Raw genomic sequence first — 9,797 nt, forward strand, 5'->3', positions numbered from 1 at the left:
ACTAATGTAAAAATATGTTTAATATGAATTTATATGTAGAGCCTATATCAGATTACTGTACTCCATCTTGGGAAGGGAGAGTAGGGAGAAGAAGAAATGTAAAACTCAAAAGCCTGTGGAACTGAATGTTGTAATTTTTTTTTTTTTTAAGCAATCAGGGTTAAGTAACTTGCTCAAGATTACACGGCCAGTTATTTCTGGGTGTGGTGCTGAGTGTCTGAGCCCGGGATTCGATCTCCAGGTCGTCCCAACACTGGAGCCGGTACTCTTACTCACTGAGCCACCTGGCCGCCCCTAAGCAATTGGGGTTAAGTAACTTGCTCAAGGTTACACGGCCAGGTGTTTCTGGGTGGGTGCTAAGTGTCTGAGCCCGGGATTCGATCTCCAAGTCTTCTCAACACTGGAGACAGTGCTCTTACTTGCTGTGCTACCTGGCTGCCCCTCTGAATGTTGTAAATTAAAAATAAATTGATTAATTTAAAAATTTTTTAAGAAAAAAAAAGTTTGACAGGTGACTGCCCAGGCTAGCCATCTGCAGAGCTTGGGAAATCATGTTTTGGACAAAAACTACACACACACATACACACACACACACACACACACACGTCCTTCAACAAAAATGTCCCCATTTCCTTCCCTTCCCAAAGAGTGATGCCTCTTTGTAAAGAGAAGGATTTTCTGTTGCTATAAACCCAGCAGTGATGGACATCTCTAGGTGAATCCTCTGTCCCTTGATTCCTTCCTTCCCAAGGACACCAGGGCCTGCTTTCCCTTATTCCCAATGCCTTTATGCCACTGTGCTGCTTTTGACCAGGGCTCCCCTCTTCCTGATCCTCTGGGTTAGGGACATCTCTTGGCATCTCCCCCAGCTTCTTGACCATACAGCACATGGACAAACTCAGAAGTTTTCTGAAAGTCTTTGCTTCTGGTAACTAAAAACATGAGACATTTTAGAGTAGTGAGAAGTCTCAAAGTCTCTCAGTAAACATCATGGAATCCTACAAACTCAGGTCTGGAAGGGGCCTCAGAGATCATTTAGTCAGAGCCTTACCTGAACAGGAAGTCACTCTGCAACATCCAGCTCCCATGTGAAAAGCTTCAGTGGCTGGGAAATAGCACACTGCCTCCCAAGACAGCTCAACTTGGAGGTAACTCTCATTGTTAGGAAGTGCTCTCTGGGGCCAAATGGAACAAGGGTGATTCTACTTCTTCAAGAGAGCCCTTCAAATACTCAACAGAGCCATCACACCCTGACTAAAACTTCTATTACAGGAGTGGGGAAACTGTGAGGCCACACGTGGCCCTTTAGATCCTAGGACCAGTCAAAGACCTGCACCTGAGAACCTAGAGGGCCACATGTGACCTTCAGGCCAAAGGTTCCCTACCCTTGATCCAGGCTAAACACTCATAGTTTCTCCAAATGCTTCTCCAACAGCAAAGTCTCTAATTCTTTCACCATTTTGATCTTGCCTTTCCTGATTGACCTCCAGTTTGTCAATGTCTTCCTAAAATGTAGCACCAAGATTGGAACACAATTATCCCAATGTGTTCTAACCAGAGCAGAGGACAATGGCACAATCACCTCCTTCATTCTGAGCCCTAGGGTTTTTTTAGAATTGGCCTAATTTTTTTTGGGTTGTCGTGTCACATGGTTGACTCACATTGACCTTGAAATCCACTAGATTTTGTTTATAGGGATTCTGGTCTAACAATGTTTCCTCCGTCATACTTCTGAAGTTGACTTTTTGAAAACGAGGGAAGGTCTTTACATTTGTCCCTACAGAATTTAATCTTTTTTTTCAGTTGACATTTCCATAAGGCTTTAAGGTTTGCAAAATATTTTATCTACATTTTCTCATTTGATTCACATAGCATCCCTGTGAGGTTGGTGCTATTATTATTTCCATTTTACACATGTGGAAACTGAGGCTTAAAGAGGTTAAGAAGTGAATTGCTCAGAGTCACACAACTAGTAAGAGTCTGAAGTAGGGTTAGGCCACTGCTCCATCCATCTCTTACTAGATGCAGTTCTCCATCCCTACCCCATTCTAGTCGAACTGAGCTCCTCTTACCTCTTGACTCTATATCCTTAGCTCTCTCTCCCAGCTTTGTGATGATCCCAAATGTGATGAACATTCCCTCTACGGATTTACCTAAGTCACCAGTGCTTTGACGGATCCATGATCTCACCATTGGGAGTAATTTCTCCCACTGTCCACCCACACCTTCTCCTCTTATTCTTGTCATGCCTTCTAACTGAGGGTACTGCTCAAGACTATTTGCTCTCTCTATTATTTCTCTTGGTGACTTTCCTAGTTCCCATGGTTCAATGATCATCTCTATGTAGATTTCTTGGAGAGCTTTCTTTCCAGCTTCCCCTGAGCTCCAGTTCCACACCACCAAATTTGCCTAGCGGACATTCTGAATTGGATGTCTCATAGGTGTCTCAAACTCAACATGTCCAAAACAAAACTCATATTTTTTTTCCCCAAACCGTCTAGTCTCCTGTATCCCTTATTAATGTTGGCACCACCATCCTCCCACAACATCCCAGGTTCACAACCTCAGGACTCTTCCCTGCTTCTTGCTCTCATCCCACTGTTTTTGTGAGATTTTGGCATCTTTTTTTCATCCCTCGTAGTAAGTGCTTAATAAATGCGCACTGATTTATTGATTCTCCACAAGGATCTTGGTCCTCATTGGTATTGTTTTCTCCATCCTCATTTTATATATGAAAGAACTGAGAATCAAAGAAGGGAAATTCCTTGTCAGTGGTCACCCAGCCCTCAAGTAGCATTGAGCAAGTGACTTGAAGCCAAGTCCCCTGAACGGAGATTCAATGTTCCTTTCACAATGTCATTTGGCCACATTCATGGCACTTGGAAGCTTACAAACTGGTTTCATTACATCTCTAAGAAGTAAATACACAACTATCATTACCCCCCACTCTTCAGATGAGAAAACTGAGTCAGCGAGGTAAAGAAAGTTACTTATGGTTACTCAGGTATTAAGTATTGGAGTCAAACTTAGGTCTCCTGACTGTCTATATTCATCGATCTTTCTGCCATCCCTGGGTCTCAGTTTTTTTCATTGGTAAAATGAGGGCATTAGACAAGATAATCACTGAGTTTCCTTCCTATGTCAAATCCTATGAACATCTTGTGACAGGCCTCATAGATGGGCATAAGGCAAAAATGAAGATCAAGAGGAGGGATTATAGGGTCAGACACTGAGAGCCAGAGGGAATTTAAGGGCACATCTATAGTCCAACCCTATGAAGAAACTGAGGTCTATGGAGGCTAAGGGACTTGCCCAAGGTCACAAAGGGAAATAAGTGGTAGAGCCAGAATTCAAATGCAGGGGCTGTGACTCCAAGTTAAGCCCTGTTTCTGCAGTACCACAGTGAGAGGAGTCTGATGGAAGAGGAGAAGAAGGGAGAGAGAATTGAGTCCAAAGGGGAGTGGCTGGTGGGGTGGAGGAGTCCAAATCGGGAGAGTAGAGTGTTTCCCCAGACTCTCAGGCTTGATAGCAAAAGATAAAGAGATTAACCATTGGCTCCAGGCCTGGAGGAGAAGCAGCTCAGCAGAAGAGAAAGGCAGGACCTCAGAGCCAAGGGAAGCCAAGCTCTAAGACCTCCAAGACCAAAGATCAGCAGCTGGGTCGGGGCAGTCAACGAAACTCTCTGTGAAAACTAAAGTGAAGCATTGCCATCACCCGGTCCTTTGGACCCTCTCCATACACAGGAACTCAGACCCCAGATCTGTACCTCTCCCCCAAGCTCCTGCCCAACAGCTCCCAATTCCTCCATCTAGACCCATCAGCATCTTCCCCCACCCAAGTTTGCCCCTTCCCCAACTTCTTTATTCCATTTGGTGAAATAAGATACTTACCCAGGCTTAACCAGACTTGTAACCTCCATGTCAAGTGATTTAAAAAAAAAAAGAATTTAAGCCACCCCAACAAAAGCAAGCAAATAAACAAAAAAAGGAACAAAATCAAACATGACATTTTCTGATATTTTACTTCTCCCATCCAATCACTTACTCATTTCTGTCAATTATCCCTCTGTGAGATTGTTTTCATCTGCCTCCTCCATTCCATCTGTCACCACCCTTGTACAGGCCCTCATTTCTACCCAACTGGACCATTACAATAGCCTCCTTACAGATCTTCCCACCCCCACCTTCTTCCCTCCTCTATTCTATCATACACTCATTGTTGGACTCATCTTCCTAGTGCATAGATATGCCACCTTACTTGCTTACTCAAAAACCTTCATTAGCTCCCCATTGCCTGTAGCCTGTGGAATAAAATATAAACCACTTAATCTAGCATTTAGGGCCCTTCAACCTTATCCAAACCAAACTAATGAGCATTTATTGGGCACCTATGATATAAAAGTCATTGTGCTACTTGTTGCAGATATAAAGACAGAATGAAAAAAAGTCTTTGCCCTCAAGGAGCTCACATTCCACTCAATCTATCCCTGCTACTCTACATCAGTTAGTCAGTCAATAAATATTTACTTTTTTATGGTTCCTTCCAGGTTTATTTAAATTAAAAAAAAATTATTTGTAATTCCAAATTCTCTCTCTCCCTCTACCCCTCCCTCACCCATTGAGAAGACAAGAAATACAATATCCATTATATGTAAGAAGTCATACAAAATCTATTTCCACATTAGCTGTGTTGTTGGGGGGCGGGGGGTGGAGAGAAAGAAAAAATAAAGGATGTGAAAAAAATATGCTTCAATCTACACTTAAAGCTCATCAGTTCTCCCTCTGGAGACAAAGAACATTTTTCATTATGAGTTCTTTGGAATTGTCATGGATCATTGTATTGATTAGGGTCTCCAAGTCTTTCACCAGTGATTATCATTATGATATTTGTTATTGTATATGATATTCTTCTAGCTCTGTCACTTCATTTTCCATCAGTTCATATAGGTCTTCCCAGGTTTTTCTGAAACCAATCCCTTCATCATTTTTTACAGCACATCACAATCATATACCACAACTTGTTCAGCCATTCCCAGTTGATGGGCGTCCCCTCAGTTTCCTATTCTTTGCCATTACAAAAAAAAAAAAAGAGCTGCTATAAATATCTTTGTATATAAGGGTTCTTTTCCTTTTTCTTTATTCTCTTTGGGGTACAGATCTGGCAGTGGTATATACACACGGTTTTATAGATCTTTGGGCATAGTCCCAAAATCAATAGACATCTATTAAGTGCCTACTACATGCTAGTCACTGTGCTAAGCACCAGGTATGCATATATGAAAATGAAAGTTTATGTCCATAAACTTAAACAATGCACCCCTTGGACGATTTGCTGAGTTCTCCCCAGTTTTGGCTCCTTCATACACTCTCAGTCTGGAAGCTCTTCCTACCAAGCAGGCCTGTGGCAATCCTCAAGATCCATAAAGAAACTTCTTTCAAAGATGGTTTTTTCTGATAGGGACTGGATCTTAGACTTCAGACATCTCCTAATGAATTGGATTTTCTGGAGGAAATTCTTTGAATTCAGGGTTTCCATAAAAGTTAAGAATAGTACATTTAGCTCTAACTGTCCATTCAAATCTATGCAACAAACATTTATTAAATATCTACTATGTACAGGGCACTCTCCTTGTGCACCCTCAAGAAGCCTAAATGTCATGGTTGCATACATTTATTACAAATAAGTGCAGTGGAAACTACAGAAGGACCCTTGGCTGCCAAGTACTTGTGAGAGGATGAGATGTCCACATTCGTATCTCCTTCTCCTCACTAGGTAGGGAAGGACATTTCAAGAAGTGACTAGGGGTAGGGAGAGTTCCAGGCACAAAAGCCCCAGAAAAAAAAGATGAAAAAAGAATATCAGGAGTCTAGGTGGTGCAGTGAATAGAGAGCACCGGCCCTGGAGTCAGGAGGACCTGGGTTCAGATCTGGCCTCAGACACTTAACACAAAAACTAGCCATGTGACCTTGGGCAAGTCACTTAACCCCAATTGCCCTCCAAAAAGCAAAAAAAAAAAAAGGGAATATCAAGAATATCTGGAGCACAACTAACTGGCAATGAGTCAAGGAGTCAGCATGGCAGAAGAGCAATATGGCAAGAGAACAACATGGTGCCCAAGCATGAGTCCTAACCCCCCACCTTTGTCAAAGCATCAACCAGTGTTATACCATAAATCACAGAGATTGTTCAGGTCATGGAGGGAAGAGAAAGAAGAGCTTAACAGAAGAATGATTTTCTGTGGACTTGGATGCAAATCTTTTTTTTTTTATTCTCACTCTGTAAATAAGACTGTCCTGTGTTTTGAAGCCTTGTGATCCTAAGTGCTTATTTGGGAAGCTGGTGATTATACTCTGAGGAATGCCCAGGTACTAAAGTTCCTAAGTTCCCATGGGTAGAAACAATGAATCAATGAAGAGGACTGCAAAGGGTACTTTCAAGTCAGGAAGAACTTCTGAGATTCATAGATAAGTGGTCTAAAAACATTATGAGAGAAACAGACCACTAGCCATTGATGGGGGAGGGATATCAAGAAAAACTTCACAGAGGAGGTAGTATCTGAATTGGTGCTTTAAGGAAGAGAAGGATTCCAGAAGCCATGGTAGGGTGTTGGGGATGGGGAGGGGGGGAGTATGTAGCCTGAAGTTGGACAGGAAAAAATAAGATTAGAGGATAGTCTGGATGGAACGCAGAGTGTATGAAAGAAAATAATATGAAATAAAGCTAAAAAGTAGGTAGTAGCCAGGTAGTGTTAGTATTTTATCATAGAGACAGTAGGGAGACATTGAAGGTTCATAAGAAGAGAAATGCCTTGATCACATTTATTCATTAGAAAGACCATTTTGTCTGATCTAACCCATTGTGATATTGAGAATGACATACTGAATAGGGCAGGAACTGAGCTCTACATTCTCACAGGAATGGGAGACAGGGAGATGACCTGAAGTCCTCCTTACAAAACTAATTGAAAGAAGGCAATGGGAGAGTCTAATAGGGCAAGATCAACCTGAGTAATATAGGGGAATTGTGGCTGTGTCTTGGCTCCTTTCACCTTGACGTTTCTTTGCTGGTCTCTTTGTCATGCTCTATTTTTGTCTTGACCTTGGTTAAACATTTGCTTTTAAACTATCAGAACCTCTACAGATTAGCCAAAGGTCATGTGGCAGAGTGTGGGGATAATACTGGCCCCCAGTGGTCACCAGAAGGACTAGGGTTGCTATACCCTACAAAGTGGAACCTGGATGTTCACCAGCAAGCTTACTATACAATGAAAATAGATATAAGAAACAGCCAGCAGGGCTATCTTCTCTGCTACTATTTAGACTTTTTTCTATCATCCCCTAAGACCCAGTGCCAATGCCACTTCTTCTGTGAAGTCTTTCCTGATCTTGTCCCTCCTATGAATTCTCTTAGCACTCTGTACCTCTCTTACTGCAGTCATTTGATTCCATATCCCATCTTCACCACTACAAGCTTCCACACGTAATACTAGCTCCCACAGGACAAGGACTCTGTCCTCATAGGGTCATAGACTTGAAGCTGGTCTAGACATTTCAAGGCCATCGAGTCCCCTTTGCAGATGAGGAAATCAAGGCCTGAAGACTTGCTTGCAGTCCATAACAGAGACTAAATCTGAACCTGTTACTCTTTTTTTTTTATCCCCAGAATCTAGCACAGCTCTGGACATATAGTCAGTGCTCAGAAATATTTTATTGAATCAGTGAAAAAAAATTATTCAAAGAAAGCTGCCCTCAAGAGCTGTTGATCACACTGTGTAATTGGCATACATGACAAGGAAGACCATGGATTCTGAGACGGGCTACTGCCAGTCCCTGGAGTCTGGGGAAACCTTACCTACTACTTCAGGGAAGTGGGGGTCTGGGAAGTCTGCAGGTTCTATGCACATATTAGTTATGGTAATAATCTGTCGTTCATTTTGCAGTATTTATTTTTAAATGAATTTTTTATTGATATCTTTTGCTTTTATATCACCTACATTCCCCTTCCCCTCCATCCCTTTTCCTCCCCCCCTCCCCCCATCTCTATCATTCATTTTCATAAAACCTACAGTTTCCTGCAAAGAGAGAAAGGGGCAGGGAAATGAGAGGAGGATCCATTCCAATCACAAGAACAAAGAATTGGCTTCCTGTCAGAGGAGATCCCTATTGCTTATATGTGTAAAAGTGTCGCAACTTGAGAGCAGGCTGACTTCCAAACCTCCCTGGTCCCCTGGGTCATGATGACTCAGGCTGAAAGTTGTAAAACAAGAAAGAGATGCAGGGATGGTAGAATGTTGCCAACTCTATCTAATTGAGAATGCTCTCTCCAAGGTCGTTAATGACTTCCTCTATGAATGGTCTAAGAGGCTCTCTTCTGGAACATCTTTGATTTCTTTGTAATGTTTGACCCACCCTGTCCTCAATAGCCTTCTTTCCTGGGCTTCCTTGACACTGTCTTCTCTTGTATGGTGGATTGTGGCCAATAAGCACAGGAAATGTAATATAATGGATAGGGCATGGGATTTGGATTCAGGTTCGAATCCTATCTCAGACATGGGCAAGTGAAAATTTCTATTTATTATACTGTCATTAGCTGTATAAGAAGGAAGCTGGACTCAATATCCTCCCAGGTCTTTATCAGTCCAAAATCTAAGATCCTATCATGGCAGCTGGCTGGGGACAGTAATAAAGACCAAAGTGTGGGGCAGAGCTGTGGGCTTTGGACTGCTCAGGACATACAGCTTCAGCCCAGATTTCCCAAAGTATTTTGTAAGTCTTAAATCTCTTTATAAATCTGATGCTCCTCAGGGGAATTGAGGGTGGGGTGGTATATGTATAAAATGAGTCATAGAGATTATTATTGAAAGAAGCTCCCCAAAGTGAACCCAGTCTTTTGGTCAGGGACCAGGAGCTAATTGCTATATGGGTCATATATTTTTCAAAGGAATCTGCTTAGTTCAAGACAAAAAGTCTTCCTTGTACAAAGAACCTTTAATATGGACATGATCCTAAAAGGTACAGAAAGGTTGTCTGTGCCTAACCAGTTTAATCAAGTCACCAAGCATTCATCAAAATGCCAGGCACTATGAAGATAGAAAGAAATGTAAAAGTCAGTCCCTGCTCTCAAGGAATTCAGTCTAATGGGGGGAAACACGCAAACAACTATGTCCAAACAAGCTATATGTGTATATAAAATTGGGAATGGTTTCTGTGGGAAGAAATTAAGATTAAGAAGGAATAGGAAGTCTTTCTTCAGAAGGTAAGACTTTGAGACCTGAAGGAAACCAAAGAAACCACAGAGCAGAGATAAGGAGAGAGAGAGTTCTAGGCATGGGGAGAGTCAGCAAAAATGCCCAAAGTTGGGAGATGAATTGTCATGTATTAGAAAGCCAGTGTGACAAAATCACAGAGTATATTGAGGGGAGGGAGGGTCAAGGTATAAGAAGATTGGAAAGCTAGACAGAAATGGAACAAGGGTTCCCAGAAGGTGTAATTGAGTCAAGATGGTGGTTTGTTGTCAAGCATAATGGATGGAACCAAAAGATCGCTTGACTGAATTCAGGTTCTGTGGAAGCAGGTTTGTGATTCTATTTATTGAATTCAGCCGTACTAAGGGTTTTGTGTGTGTGTGTGTGTGTGTGTGTGTCTGTCTGTCCATCTGTCTGTGTCCCTGGTTTCCATCATACCAGCTCTGTGGGGATGTCTCCATGTGTGTGTGTGTGTGTGTGTGTGTGTGTGTGTGTGTCTGTCTGTCTGTCTGTCTGTCTGTCTGTGTCCCTGGTTTCCATCATACCAGCTCTG

This window comes from Petaurus breviceps, unplaced genomic scaffold (genome assembly GCF_028583685.1).
Source record: "Petaurus breviceps papuanus isolate PSGF00001 unplaced genomic scaffold, PetGlider_PUasm1.0 140, whole genome shotgun sequence".
In the NCBI taxonomy this organism is placed as follows: domain Eukaryota; kingdom Metazoa; phylum Chordata; class Mammalia; order Diprotodontia; family Petauridae; genus Petaurus; species Petaurus breviceps.